Consider the following 16,015-nt stretch of genomic DNA (forward strand, 5'->3'; position numbering starts at 1 on the left):
GGAATTGTAGTTTATTATGAAGCTGGGCTTAAGAAGTAGGAAGGCTATCCATTGATCTTCTTGGGTATTTCATAATCTATTGCAAAAACATTTTCCAAGTTCTGCATTTCCTGTTTCCTCTCCCCTGGATATTTTATTTCCTGCTGTTGTAAAGATGGCCTTCATTAGGTGTACAAAGTACACCTTAAAGCAGAGTTGTGATGACTCTATAGACATTTTCTTGAGAAAAATACTTCTTGATTCTGTTTCAATATTCTGTTTTGAACTGATGATCACTTATGTTGCGAGTCAACACATAATCTGCTGAGTATTCAAGTGCTCTTAATGCTTGTGAATTTTCTTTAATTGAGAGAGAACACTCGTCCATTTATTGTATAATCAGAACATTTGGTGAAAAGGTAGAAATGCAGAGAACTGATCCTGTTTTCTCAGTTAACCCAAATTGCAAGATTTCTACTTGCATGAAAACATTCTTTTTTCTATAATTTTCCCAAAGATGATTCTTTTTCCTCAACCTTTTACTTGTTTGTATTTTTCTTTGTGTGCCTTTGACAGCCTAGTCATACTTATACATAACCATGTTATTGTACTGAGAAACCAATTCTGAAGAGTAAAAGGAAAAGAAATAAGGTGAAGCCAGATGCAATGATGAAGTGAACTGAAATTGTAAATTCTTGAGGATTGTACGAGTAAGGGAAGGGGTGATGTATGTGATGTTTTGATATTCTTGAGAATATATAAACATATTTTCTCTGCATTCCAGAAAGTAATTCCCTATATAAAGCACTTTAAGACATTTTAGCATGACAGAACAATGATAAATACCACTATTGTTAATAATTGCCTGTGGGATGAGTTGAACACAACACAGTGAGGATGGAAGGAGGAATGGTCTGTTGGATGGCATTTTAAAGTTAAAAATGAAAAAGGGAAGAACACTCTAAGGAACATTGACTAGTCGATATTCAGTAAAGTATAATTAGTAGTGGGAGAAAGCTAATTGAACTTCATTTTTTTAAAAAAGTAACAGGTTTGATTTCTTTGGGATTACAAACTCTCAGAGGAACCAATTAATAGCAGGTCAGGTAATTAACTTCAGTCATCTGGGGCAAAGTGTTAAATAACATTAGCTGTGGAGAACTTTTGGAGAACAAGTGGAAAGTGTTCTGGTACTTCATTGACTAAAATTGCATGGTCAAGATTTTTGATATTTGCTTGAAATGTTATTCTTATTAATTCATACAAATATTTAAGCAACTTCTTAAAAGTCTTGGTATGCATGCAAAATATTGCACAGTCGTATTAATTGAGAAAGTGACTTTGAACAAATATGATTTTTACATTTCCCCTATGTTAAAGAATTTTGAATTTCAAAATGAGCTTGAAGGGAAATGACCTATTTCGTAATATGAAACAGGAAGTTAAGCTGAGGGAGTTAAAACTTATTTTCTATATGATTAATATCTGAAATAATGACTCCCTCCCAGATGATTTCTATTAATATGACTGCTAATGTGGACAATGATTTTGCCTTTGGTGCGTGACTTGGGTGGCCGCCTTCTATATCTTACGGAAATACAGAGATTGTGTTACTACTACCAGAAGATCAGGAACACCTTAAGTCACTGGAGATTGGAGTAAATATAAATAGACAATGACAACTGGCTCAGCCAAGCACTTTTCCTGCTTGCTAATAAGTACAATTATAGTACTTCCTCAATTGTTGGGGAACAGCAGTTGGAGAAAAATGGAAATCATTTTGTGCATATTGGGTTCTTTTTTTGTATTAAATGGAGCTTTCCTTGCAGTGTGAATGGAATGGACTTCACAGTGCTATTGTTTTGACATGTTAAAGAACTACTTTTACTTAAAATATTCTTTTACAGTCTAGCATTTTGTGGATAAAGAGGGAGAAAAAGCTTCCTTAAAGCTGAAATGGGGTAATGTTCGTTTTTAAAAAAGAAGCAGCTTAACTTCTGTGTAACAAAATTGGTTAATGGTGTATCATTTTTTTTAAATAAAGAGGGAGACATCCGTTTTTCCCATTACAAATGTAACAACAGGAAGTAAGTCCTGACTGCTCATGAATTTTATCTGTCAAAGCTTGCTTGATGATCCATACTAAATATTTGAATTTTGAGCTTATTTCCTGGGTGGCAGCAAAAAGGTATTTTATTTGACACTTAATTTTTGAGTAGACTCTTGCAATAAATGTTAAAATGAGGTCTGTTTTCCATTATTTTATTTTGATAAGCAATTTAAGTTAGTCCACAGCTTGACTACTTTATATAGTTCTTGTCTTCATTACTCTGAAGAGAGTGCAGAGTAGATTTACCAGGACTGGAAAATTGTTGCTTTATAGAAAGATTGGATAAGCTATGATTGTTTTCTTTGGAACAGAGGAGGCAGGGTGGTGGTGGTAGGGGTGGGGGGGATGGTGGAGGAGAGGAGACTTAATTGAATATATAACAATTATGAGGAGCCAAGGTAAAATAGGAAGGAGCTATTTCCTTTAGCATTGGAGTCAAAAAAACAATTGTTAGGTGGATTAGAGGGGAGAATACAAAAAATGTTTTCATCTAACAGGTGGTAGGGTGTCAGGAATCATAGCAAGGTAGCAGTGATCATAGCATAACTAGATTTTACGTTCTGTTTGAGGGAGAGAAGAATGGGTTGAAAACTAGTATTTTAAATTCATACAAGTGAAATTATGAGGGTATGAAAATGGCTTGCTAAAACCTGGTAAATTAATTAGGTTAAGGTTGGTCAGTTTGGACACAATAGTAGAGACTTGAAGGGATCTTTCAGAGTGCACAATGGATACATTCTAACAAGAAGGAAACATTCCAAGGGTGGACCTACTATTTGTGGTTAATTAAAAGAGTTAAAAATAGTATTGAGTTTAAAAACTGCATAATTGTGCAAAGACAGGTGGCAGGTCAGGAGATTAGACATAATTTAGAAACAACAAAGAATGACCAAACAAAAAAATGTAAGGAAGGAAAAATTTGAGTAAAGCTGGCCAAGAATGGAAAAATTAGATTGAAGCTGGCCAGAATGGAAAAAGTAGAGTAACGCTGGCCAGAGGTGTAAAAGCACATGATAAGAGTTTCTACTGACTTAAAAAAAGACTTAACAAGATGAGACTGAGGAATTAATGGTGGAAAACAAGGAGATAGCAGAAGAATTCAACAGATGTTTTGCATAAGTTTTCATTATAGTGGATACAAGTATCATACTAGAAATACCTGTAAAGTGGAGGTGGGGGAGGAACTTGAGAAATTTCAATCGCTGGGGAAGTGGTACTGAGCAAGAAGTTGGAACTGCAAGCTGACAAGTCTCCAGCTCTGCTTGGATTTCATTCCATGGTCTTGAAGGATGTAGCTAGTGAGATAGTTTTGTTCTTAACTTTCTGAAAGGTTCCATTGGATTGAAAAGAGTTACATTTGCTATTCTCCAAAAAGGGAGACAGAAAGCATGCCAGTTAGCTCAACATATGGAAAATAATATAAGCTATAAATAAAGATGTTACAGCAGGGTACTTACAAAAATTCAAGATAATCAGGCAAAATCAGTATGGTTTTATGCAAGGAGAATCTGGTTTGACCAATTTATTAGAGTTCTTAGAAGAAGTAACATGTTGTGGTGAAAGGGTAACTGGTGGTATTTAGATTTCCAGAAGGCATTTGAGGTCATTAAATGGAAGATCTTATCAAATGGAAGAGCAGGCTCAAGGGACCAAGTGGTCACTGTTGCCTCCTCCTCCTCCATATCTAATTCATATGTTCTTATATCAAGAAATTTAAATGAACTCCAAGGTCACTTGACCTCTTTTTAAAATTGATTTGGACTCTTGAAGCTATATTTCATTAGTTGTCAAGGTTGCCTGAAATCCCCCTTGGAGTAGTTCTCCTGGCACTTTTTGATTGAGTCTCTAGTACCAGACATACTGTATCATTAATATTACAAGTAGTGAAATAGTAATGAGATATATCAAAGTTCCAACAGAAACACTCAATTTGGAAAAGGAAATGTTTATAAAATGTTATACTTCTAGTTAGTAAACAAATGGAAAAATAAGCCTCTATTTCTACAATTGAAAGTGTTTACTTGGCGCATTTGAAAGGATGTGTTTTTAAATAAGTTTATGTGGGGATTTTATATGGGATGGTCCCTTCCACCCCAAATGTAATTATAAGCAAATGTAAGAAAGCTCAGTATGCAGATATGTGTTATTTGTCTGCACCATCAGGCCTTTGTAAATGCTGATGCATGAGAACATGGAAAGTAGAGGCAGGAGTAGGCCATTCAGTCCTTCAGGCTTGCTGTGCTATTCAGTAAGATCATGGTTGATCTTATCAAGTCCCTTTTGCCACCTGACCACACACCCCCCCCCACACCATTTCTCTTGGTATTGGTCTTGGTCTTGAATTTGACTTGGGTACACAATTCTTAAAGATGAGTAAAGAAATTTCTCTATCTCAGTGCTGAATGGTTGATTTCTGATCCTGAAACTGTGTTCCCTGCTCTTAAGGTCTTCAAGCCAAAGGAAATAATAAATGTTTGAAATTCACTACCCTAGAGAACTGTGGAGGCTGTTTCACTGAGTTTATCCAAGGCTGAATTTTGGACTATATGTGAGTCTCTGCATCTATCTTGTCAGTTTTTCTCAGAACCAGGCACGTATCAATGAAATCACCTCTTATTTTTCTAAATTACAAAGGCCATGGGCCAGTCTTACACATTGTGATCCAGGGATCAATCTGGTGAATCGATGCTGCGCTTACTCCAAGGTAAATGTATCCTTTCAGTACAGGGGTCAGTATTGCATGGAGTGCTTCAGATTTAGTCTTAGCAAAGCCCTGCATAAATTCAGCAGGACTTCCTTACTTTCATACTTCAACCTCATTATACTAGAGACCAGCATAGTACTTACGTTCCTGATTCTGTTTTTATTTATTCAATTTTCGAGATGTGGGCTTTGCTGGTAAGACCAGCATTTATTACCCATTCTTAATTGCCCTTGTGAAGTTTCTACTGAATTGCTTTCTTGAACTACTGCAGTCTTTTTGGTGAAGGTACACTCACAATGCCCTTGGTTAGGGAGTTCCAGGAGTTGGATCTGGTGATGCAGAAGAAATAATATATTTCCTGGTATGGTGGAGGGAGTTAATGTTTAGGGTCGTGGATGGTGTGGAGATTATTCCATCATGCTCCTGACTTGTGCCTTCTAGATCATGGAGAGTCTTTGTAATATTGGGAGGTAAATTGCAAGTTGCAGAACACTCAGCCTCTTATCTCGTAACTATTTATGTACCTGTAAATCAAAAGAAATGACAGATTCTGGAAATCTGAAATAAGAGCGTAAAATGTACGTAATACTCAGCAGGTTAAGCAGTATTTGTGGAGAGAGGAAACAAAGTTTCCAATTACTGACCTTTACCAGAACTAATGAAAAGTTAGAAATCAAACATGTTTTAAGTTGCAGAGAAGTGGGGGGTGGAAAGAACAAAGGAAATGTCAAAGATAGGGTGGAAATCAAGAGATGCTGAATGAGGCAATTGGTGCCAGCAAAGAGAGGGTGGGGGAAGGCTTATTAATTTCTGCCTAATGTAATTGTAAACGAACTGGAAAGGCTGGTTGTCTGAAATTGTTGAGTCCCAAGGGCTGTAACGTGCCCAGACAAACAATGTAATGTAGTTCATCGAACCTACTTTGATTTTATTAGAATCACATAAGAGGCCAAATTCAGAGAGGTCAGAGTGAGATTTATCATTAAAATGCAAAGTAACTTGAGGTTCATTGTTATACTGCTGAATTCAACAGAGGTATTCTGCATTGTGGTCACCCAATCTGCCTTTGCATTTTTTATTTGGCCATGTTGTGAGCATTAAGTTAAGTACCTTAAATTGGAAGAAGTGTAAGTAAATCATTGGTTCACCTGGAAGTAGTATTGGGTCTATGAATGGTGGGAGGGGTAGAGGTAAAAGGGCAGGTGTTGCATAGATAGGTGCTTTGAGAAGGGGAGTGACTGTTGGTGGAGGTGGAAGAGTGAACCAAGAAGTTGCACAGGGAATGGTCCCTTCAGAAAACTGAAAGCAAAAAGGAAGATGTTTCCGGTGGTGGCGTCACATTGAAGGTTGCCAAAATTACAGTGGATAATCCATTGAATGTGGATCATCCTCTGGAGTGGAAGTTGAAGGCAAGAGTCACCCTAACCTTGCTTTGGATGGGTAGCAAGGATGTGAGAGCAGAAGTGGTGGAAATGGATCCAGTGCAGTTAAAAGCTCTGTTAACTCTGGTTGGAGGCTGTTGAGGTGACTCTTGGGTTATTGAAGTCAGACAGATTATTTTTCCTCCAGCGTTCATCTGTAGAATACAGGTTCGTTAAAAAATATGAAGTATTTAAATGTTTTCTGCTCTTCATTTACCAGAAAATTATTTAATTTATTTTCCCTGTCTATCATTAGCAATTCACTCCTCGGACCTACAAAACTAACTACATTTAGGGTCTAGACTTAAGTTTCTGATTGATTTGTATCACCTTTGAACTGCATACAAAATTTTGTTGTAATGCAGTAACTTTCCCCTATCGACTCCCTTTATTGAATCATTGCCCAAGTTCAAAAATAGCCTGTTTGCTAGTTGATTCCATGATTTGCCAGCCTAGAAAACTGTCCTAAGTGCTTTAAATGAACATCCACTGAACTACATTTGCTAATTTGATTTGCTCAGTCATTTGGAAGACTAAAGTTCTTCTGTGGTTATTGTATGAAGGATACATGGCAAAGATACAGGTCTTTAGGCTTCACCAGTCTCATGTATGCACTACTCAAGCTCTTCTGACTTTCCCAGTCCAAGTGTATCAAAGTATCCCTCTATTCCCTTCTCAATTATATGGTTGTCTGACCACCCCTTCAATGCTAGCCTCTTCAACTACTCCCTATGGTAGTGAGTTTCACTACTTTTTGGATAAATTTCTTCTAAATTCCATTTTGTGGGGATTATCTTGTGTTGGTCTCATGTTGTGTTTTTACCAACAAATGGAAATAGTTTCAATGCTTCCACTTTATCAGAAGTCTTCATAATTTTAAAGACCTCTGTTTGGTCACATCTCAGACTTCTTTTCTCAAAAGAAGAGAGATCCAATCTGTTTACCTTTTCAAGCGTCGCTGATATTGTCTTTGTAAACCTTCTCTGGACCCCCTTTTGTAAACAATAAAAGAAAGCAACAATATTTGTAATAAGACTGCATAAAATCTTTGTATAAAATTGCAAACAGAACTGTACAGTACTCTAAGCATGGGCTTACCTTGGTTTAATATAAGTTTAGCATAACCTCCCTACTTTTCAATTCTCTCCTTGTAGCGATAAACCTGAGTTTTTTTTTGTCTTTGCCAACCTATGGCACAGCTTTTACTTGAAGGTATTAAAATCCTTTTATTCCGCTCGCCACCCAGATTCATTCTATCCAAGTAGTAAGTGACATTGCTATTCTTATTTATGTACCGAGTTTCATTTGCCAATTATTCACCTTCCTGTGTTAATTAATGCCATCCTATGGTCATTATAGTATAAACTCTTCAATTCAGCATTATTTTGTTTTAAATTACCAAATCTAATTTGTTAATGTAAATTGTGAACAGCAAAGGGTTTTGGCACTGATTCTTGTGGGATATCACTTTCACCACTTCCATATTCCATTGTGAATCCTGTCACCTTGCTCTCTTTTTGACCCAAGGACAGTTAGCTATTCTGTCTGCTACTTGTTGGTTGAGTCCACTTTGTCATGAAGCCATGTGAATGAAAGTGAATGGTTGTATGGTCAGTGCAGTGAATAGACACATTTGAGACACTTTTCTGGGGATCTTCAAACTGAACCTTCTTTTAAAATTTGATAAGCTATTACCTTTTTTGAATAGTCTTATAAACCGTGCCCAAATTCTTTTTTGTTTGCATGCCTTATCTTTTTTATTAGCTTTCCGGGTAAAGTAACACACAAAATAAGGTCAATGAATTTGCTGGTTACAAGTTAATTTTTTTCAATAAAATAATATGCTCACACTGGAGTTTTAGTCTGGATCAATATTCACTGCCATTAGTTTTTGAATGAGGGATATTTTATTGCACATTTTCAAACACAAGGAAGGTTTTCAGTTAGGTCATCTGCTTCACCGTTTGGAGTACTGAAACCTTTTAAAATAAGCAGTCAGCTACTCTATTAAACTACTTGGATGTAATTTAAGCAGAACTAACTACCTCCCATTACTGTGCAAGTGGTAGGGGATGATTTCACGCCCACTGGTCTAAGGTGGTGAACTCCTGATAACAGTAACAGCAAGTTTTTTTTCCCAAGCACATCACTGAATGAGTCAGCTTCACTTGTCTACCCACTCTATTAGTTATTGTGTGAAATTATACATGTATGTTTAACAAAAAAACTTCAAAAAAGACTTTTCAAATGTATAAAAATCCCAGCAACTGTTAATGTTTAAGAGGTAGGTCAGGTTGTTTTTAAAAAAAAGAGGTAATCTGTGAAATATTATTTTCTTTGAATGGTCTGTGGTGTTTCTTAAGCCAAGTTGAGGAACTTGAGATGCCCTCTCAGGGGTCTGCTGATGCTGGGCTTTGTGGACCTATAAATTGATCCACAAGAACAGCCTAGTATGACTGACATCAGCTCCACCTGTTACCTCAGGGAAGCCCACAGTTTTCATTTGTCCCCCTCCCCTTAAGGGAATAATTGAATTTAGCAATTATATTTTTGGTAAACATTGTGTCTGATTGTGTGCAGTTCCTTTCTTTAAATAATTTAGTTATGAGTAAATGTAACAAGCTCAGATATTTTAGCTTTAAAAGTTTTATTTTGCATTCTGTATTAACATCCTCAAACTCCCAGCACGTGGACATAACCAATCTCAATAACATACATTATATGACTGAATAATCATTTTCTGTCTTCAGTTTGGTGGATTTATGTCTTCAACTGTATCATCAGTTTAGCGGGCAAGAGCAAAATGTTTATTTGTTCACATTGTTTATTGAATTGAGGCTGGAATTCCGGGTTTGTTGCAGTCGTGAAATGAGATGCTTTAGTGTTTTGAAAACTTTTATTATTAGTATTTATATTTGGAAGACTCTTAAAGTGGTCCATGATTATGTACTTAACAGATAACACTTATCCAATACTGGTCCAGAAGTGCACTGACCTCCTTTGAGCTGGAAATAATATCTGAATTTCATCCCAGGGTTTGCAATGCTATAATATTCTCATCTTATTAAAACACTTATGAGGTCTTGGCAGTTTTCACTGTCAAGAGGGTAGCATCAACATCTGTATGTTTACGTATCTCCTTGTGGCTGAGAAAAAGCCTACGCTAGGAAATGTTTGTGAAAAGACTGCTTGACCAGCCCTGGTAAGTAGTAATGATAGCGTTTAACCTAAAGTATTGTTGAGAAGTGCTTGGCCTGAGAAGCAGATATTTGATTACTCTTGATTTTTATTTCATTTGGGCTTTGGTTTTCTGCGTGTATTACTATATCTTCTAATACTATGTCAGCTATATCTTAATGAGATCAGCAATATTGAAGAGAAAAAATCATACACAATTGTATGTAGAATTAAAAAGCAGAATCATTTCATGCTTTCTCTTGCCCAAGGGCCTACAGTGTATTCAGCAATGCATTTTTAAGATTTTGAACAGCTTGAAAGCTATAATATTAGAGTTACATGTGGTCAGGCTGAATGGTTGTCTTTTTTTTTGAAACTGCTTCACACAATCCTTCTCCTTGTATCTTTTAAACAATCTAACAGAAAAATTGATTTCCTGGTTTAAAGTCACAGGGTCATAGACCATAGAAAGAAGTTATTTGAAGGTGGTCTCCAAATAGACCATTCTCCATCTGTTTCACTGCAGCCCTAATTTTTTGAATTTCCCTGGTCATGCAGACTGACCACATTTGAGCTCATGAGTGGAGATTGCATTGGGCAATGTTACCAGCTAGTGTCATAATCATATGATATTCTTCTGCTATTTTAACAAGTGTGTTGCAATTTGAAGTTAGATGCTTTGTGAGAATAATAGCAGAATAATTTCATAAAAACTTGCTGATGTAGTCAGAGATGATGTCAAAAAGTATCTTGTCAACTGGTACCTGCCACATTGAGTTGATAGGAGGTTAAAAACTTTTATTCTTCCTCCCAAGAAGGAAGCATTGGCTGAATAAAGTGTTAACCAGAGACCCCCATTTGCCTTCCAAGGTGGATTTAAAAGAAGCCACTGCACTGCAGTGTTTCAAAAAGTAGCCTCAGATTTCTCTCGAGTCTTGACCAATTATTATCTCTAAATCAACATCACTATAACAGATGACTGCTTAATCTTCAAATAATAAATCTTGGAAACCAAATAGGGAACAGGCTGTTTCTATCACAGTGTGTCAAAATGAGACAGAATTAAAAATCTTGAATGGTCATCTGGGTAAGAGTGATCATACTATGGAATTTCATGTTCAATTTGCGAAACTTTGGTCTAAAATTTGTCTTAAAACTTAAATGGAATTACAGAGCTTTGAAAGCTGAATGTGTTGAAGTGGACTGGGGAAATAGATTGCAAGATATGACAATAGATAAACTGTGGCAGACATTTAAGAAGATAATTCACAACAAGAAATAATAACTGAGAAGGTGATTCATCGGTAGGATAGGCTGAGTGGTGAAAATGTTGACAGATGAACTATGATGTAGGGAAATTGAAGTTATCCACTTTGGTAGAAAGAAGAGTAATGTGAGATTTTGTTTACGAGAGACTACAGAATGCTGTTGTACTGAGGAATCTGGCTGTCCTTGAACAAGAAACAAATAAGGTTAACATGAAGGCACAACAAGTCCTTAAGAAGGAAAATTGAATGTCAACCTTGATTGTATATGGCATGTGACAGTATTACAACTGCACAATGAGGCCATATTTGGTGTACTCTGTACAGTTTTGGTGTCCTTTTTTTAAGGAGGGATGATCTTGCATAGGAGGCAATGTCGTGAAGGTTCACTAGGGTGATTCCGAAGATAGAGGAGTTGTTTTCTGAGTAAAGATTAATGATGATCGACCTATAATCTTCTTGGGCCTATACTCTCTGATGTTTAGAAGAATGAAAGGTGATATTATTGAACTGGGCCCTGGCAGGGTAAGATGCTGAGAGAATATTTCTGCCTATGGGTGAATCTAGAACTGGAGAAGAATAGTTTCAAAGTAAGGAATTGCCCGTTGAACTTTAACAAAGAGTGCTGTGGAAGCTATCACTGAATATACTCAAGGCCAAGATAGGCTTTTGGACTGTCGAGGAATCAGGAGCTATGGGGAATAATTGGTCATGATCTTGTTGAATGGTGGAGTAGGGTCTGTCCTTGCTTCTATTTCCTTATGTTATTACAAAGCTGTTTGTGGGAACTTGTGCCCAAATTGGCTGTAGCATGTCCTAAATTAAAACAAGTGACAACACTTCAAGCAGCACTTAATTGTTTGTAAATCAATTTGGTATCGTCTAAGGTAATGAATGATATATATACATTTAACATATTTTCTTTGAACCAGAAAATGGTATGTCATCTTCCCATGTCAAGCTCATTGATGATATTTACTTTTCTGGACATGCCCTTTGTTTTTGTTTTGCATGCTGAGATTGGTTTATCCAGTCCTACTTTGTAGAGGACTGTATCTTTATCAATTATTTGTGTTCCATTTCCCATGAAGTTATTGAGCTAATTTCAAAACTGTGTCATCTTAGAGGTAATTTTCTTGTGGTTGGTAGATGAATTTGTTGTAATTATGTTTTAACTGTTATCCCTTATTGTTCAATTTAAGGTTGGGCAGAATAAAGTAAAATTATTCCTTTTCAATAATTTATTATTATTTATTTCAAAAGTACCACCAATAGTCATTTATAAGGTAAAAGCAAAATATCACAAATTCTGAAAATCTGAAATAAATTCAGAAAATGCTAGAAATAGCTATCATATCAGGCAGCAACTGTGGAGAGAGAACAGTTAACATTTCAGGTCAATGGTCTTTCATCTGAACTTAGTCTTTTTCTCTTGCCCAGTCATTGTTCACAATAATAGTGTGCTGGGATTTTGTTTTTACAAGCAATTCCTTGTAAGGCCATAAGACTTCAGGCAGATTGAAAATTGCTAACCCCTGTGATGATGGAGAAAGGCTGTAACATGAAATGTGAAGGGATGGTTCCTTGAGCGGAGAGGCATAAACTTAATTCACTGTGAAGAAATTCATTACTTAGCAGGGACAGAGAACATTTTGAACCACTGTTAGACTGATGCGGATGCCTCTTTATCCTTCTCCTGCTTTAAGACACTGGTGAAAAGTTAACCCTTTGACCAAGCTTTTCATAGCAACCTAATATTGCCTTGCGTGACTCAATATCATATTTGGTTTGCAAACTCCCCTGTTAACCACCTTGGGACACTTTATTACATTAAAGATGTAAATGCATGTTGTTTTTATTGATCCTTGTAACTCCATTCTCTAATGCTTCATATCTTCTCTGTGCCTCCTGTGTTTCTCCTATTTAAAACATGATTTGATGAGAGTTCTGGATGTTGTGAGTACAACTTGTAGCCTTGTATTTTGGGTTTTTTGTTCTGCATTTTTATTAATTGATTCCCAGTATTTGATGTTATTAAAAGCCCTTGCCTATTAATTCCTTAGATTTTTCAATCTTGCACACAAGTTTCAATTTGTTTCCCTATGTCCAAAATTGAGTAATTTTATCATTTACACAGTAGTTTGAATTTATCTAGATTAAGAGTTGAACAGGGATTGATGAAACTTATCTAACACACATTGTGTTCCCTGGCTATCTTGGCACAGTAAGATGCTTCCATTTCTCTGGTTTTATAGGGTACATGATTCTGTATCTAAGGCATTAAATTAGAAACGGAAACTCCACTCAGCTCCTCTCGCATAAATATCCCTCCCTTGGCTTGTTCCTGGTACTTCATCTTCAGCCAATTTCTGAGTTATTTTGTGGCTTGCCTTGAATCCATGCCATTATAATTAATACAATTGCATGCAATACTTCATCAAAGGCATTTTGCAAACCAATTTTGCAGGATTTTTACTTGGGATACCATTTCCTCAGGAACAAACATCTAGGTTGTTAGTCATATGTGGTATCTTCTTTCAAAATCTGGTTTGATTTAACATAGTAAAATCAGGAAATAATCATCATAAAGCTATGATAATAAAACTGGATTAAAGATTTTTTTTTAGAGTTTTCATCATTTATCAAATTTATAACCCTGGGAATTATAGACCAGTGAGTCTTACTTTAGTGGTGGGCAAATTATTGGAAAAGATTCTTAGGGACAGGATTTATGAGTATTTAGAGAAGTATAGTCTGATTAGTAATAGCCAGCATGGCTTTGTGAGTGGCAGGTCATGCCTCACGAGCCTGATTAAATTCTTTGAGCATGTGACAAAACACATTGAGGGTAGAGCAGTGGATGTGGTGCATATGGACTTTAGTAAGGCATTTGATAAGGTTCCCCATGATAGGCTCATTCAGAAGATCGGGAGGCATGGGATCCAGGGGAACTTGGCTGTGTGGATTTGGAATTGGCTTTCCCATAGAAGACAGGGTGGTTGTAGATGTAGAGTATTCTGCCTGGAGGTCTGTGACCAGTGGTGTTCTGCAGGGATCTGTTCTGGGACCCCTGCTCTTTGTGATTTTTATAAATGACTTGGATGAGGAAGTGGAAGAGTGGGTTAGTAAGTTTGCAGATGATACAGAGGTTGATGATGTTGTGGATAGCATAGCAGGTTGTCAAGGGTTACAATGGGACATTAATAGGACACAGAGCTGGGCTGAGAAGTGGCAGATGGAGTTCAACCTGGAAAAGTGTGAAGTGATTCACTTTGGAAGGTTGAATTTGAAGGCAGAATACAGGGTTAATGGCAGGATTCTTAGCAGTGTAGAGGAACAGAGGGATCTTGGTGTCCAAGTCCATAGATCCCTCAGAGTTGCTGTGCAAGTTGATAGGGTTGTTAGGAAGGCGTATGGCATGTTGGTCTTCAGTAGTCGGGGGATTCAATTCAAGAGCCACAAGGTAATGTTGCAGCTCCATAAAACCCTGGTTAGACCACACTTAGAATGTCGTGTTCAGTTCTGGTTGCCTCACTATAGGAAGGATATGGAAGCTTTAGAAACAGTTCAGAGGAGATTTACCAGGATGCTACCTGGATTGGAGAACATATGTTATGAGGATAGGTTGAGTGATCTAGGGCTTTTCTCTTTCGAGAGGAGGAGGATGAGAGGTGACCTAATCGAGGTGTACAAGATGATAAGAGGCATAGATTGAGTGGACTGCCAGTGATGTTTTCCGAGGGCGGAAATGGCTAACATGAGGAGGCATAATTTTAAAGTAATTGGAGGAAAGTACAGGGGGAATATCAGAGTTAAGATTTTTTACACATAGTGGTGGGTGTGTGGAATGTACTGCCAGGGGTACTGGTGGAGGCAGATACATTAGGGACATTTATGATACTCTTAGATAGGCACATGGATGATAGAAAAATGGAGGGCTATGTGGGGGGAATGGGTAGATTGATTTTAGAGTAGGTTGAAAGGTCAGCACAACATTGTGGGCCGAACTGTACTGTTCTATGTTTAAAACTTCCAAATATACTTAGCATCTTTATGCTCAGTTCTAGATTTCTTTTGTCTGTCTGACTGTTTGGAGAGGGAGCTAGATGTCCTTGCACAAGTAATATCAGAAAGTTAATATGCAGTTAAGCAAATAATTAGGAGGACATCTTAAATATTGGCCTTTATTGTAAGAGTATGGAGTACAAAAGCAGGGAAGTCTTTGTATAACTCTACCTGCTGTACCATGTAGCATGCACTTGCTAATTTTAAGATTTTGCTCAAGAATTAGACAGGTTAACCATGGGAAGATGAGACAAGTTTTGTAGGTTTTGGGTTGGAACAGAAGATTGTGGGATAAAACTGCTGACATGCTAATGTACAGAAGTTGCTGGATTGTATAGACACATCAAACGAGATTCAACCTTCATATGATGTCATTTGGGCTGAATTCTGTTGCATATGTGAGGTCCACCCAGAACACTGAAGCACGTCTTAATCAGAGTTGACTAGCTTAACCTTAGCCTAAACTAGTTAAAATAGTGCATTTCCTCTGTGCTGCTACCTGGAAGTCGGAGGCATTCATCTTCCTCCAGGTAAGTGCCTTCTTGAACTTTGTATTGTCACAGATCTCTCCTAATCATATCCTTAATCTTCTGCTCAAACTGACCCCACCTGTCAAGTGTCTGACCAAAACTTCCACTTCACCTGCAACCTCGTATATAATTTTCCTTGTTCCAGGTCATTCCTTTCCTAAACCACTTCTTCACAAAAGAAGGACCTATTTCCTTTCCTTGGACTTCATGTGTAGTATCATATTGGAGATTCCTCCTTTCAGGAATGCTCCCCAATAGAATGCCAAGCCAGGAGTTGCTGTGGGCTAAAGAGTTCTTTGATTCCTGGTCAATGTGAATCAATTATTCAGTGGACTAACTCGCTGATCCTTCTAGAGAGCTATTTATGTATATTTTGAAGTGGTGAAACAGCACTGGAATTGCAGGAACTGGAGGGTTGGGATTTTGTTGGTGAGTATTGGCAGGGATTTAAGCTGGCTTAAGCATGAAACACATGCCTGATGTGAGACTCATCAATGTTACTAACTTTAACTCAGTACTTGGGTTATTCTTGGTGGTAGATAGAGGTCAGATTCCAGGATGAACACATTATCCTTTTGGCATGGCAGGCAAGATATCTCCCACTTTGGCTGTCCAGTTGAAATCAAAGATAGTTCTGGAGTGTCAAGGAGATGGTTTCATTCATTGTTGCTTGGCAGCCATGGTTTGTGATGCTTTGACAACATCCTCTTTATATTTCCTGTACTAAGTCAAGCCTGCAATCCGCTCCAGAGCAGCCACTCAGT

At 37.3% G+C, this 16,015-nt stretch overlaps 1 protein-coding gene across 15 annotated transcripts in view; it reads left to right on the plus strand.

The window, feature by feature from the left end:
- Positions 1-16,015, plus strand: part of LOC127579657 (lysine-specific demethylase 2B) — a 196,989-nt gene that overhangs the window by 21,205 nt on the left and 159,769 nt on the right. Inside the window, exon 1 of one of the 15 annotated variants that reach the window (XM_052032600.1) lies at positions 6,062-6,382. The exons of the other annotated variants lie outside the window; for them this stretch is intronic. The gene's annotated coding sequence lies outside the window, so the exon portion shown is untranslated. Of the gene's footprint in view, positions 1-6,061; positions 6,383-16,015 lie in introns of those variants that run through there. 15 annotated transcript variants of the gene reach the window in all.

The sequence above is a fragment of the Pristis pectinata genome, chromosome 17, assembly GCF_009764475.1.
Source record: "Pristis pectinata isolate sPriPec2 chromosome 17, sPriPec2.1.pri, whole genome shotgun sequence".
Lineage (NCBI taxonomy): Eukaryota > Metazoa > Chordata > Chondrichthyes > Rhinopristiformes > Pristidae > Pristis > Pristis pectinata.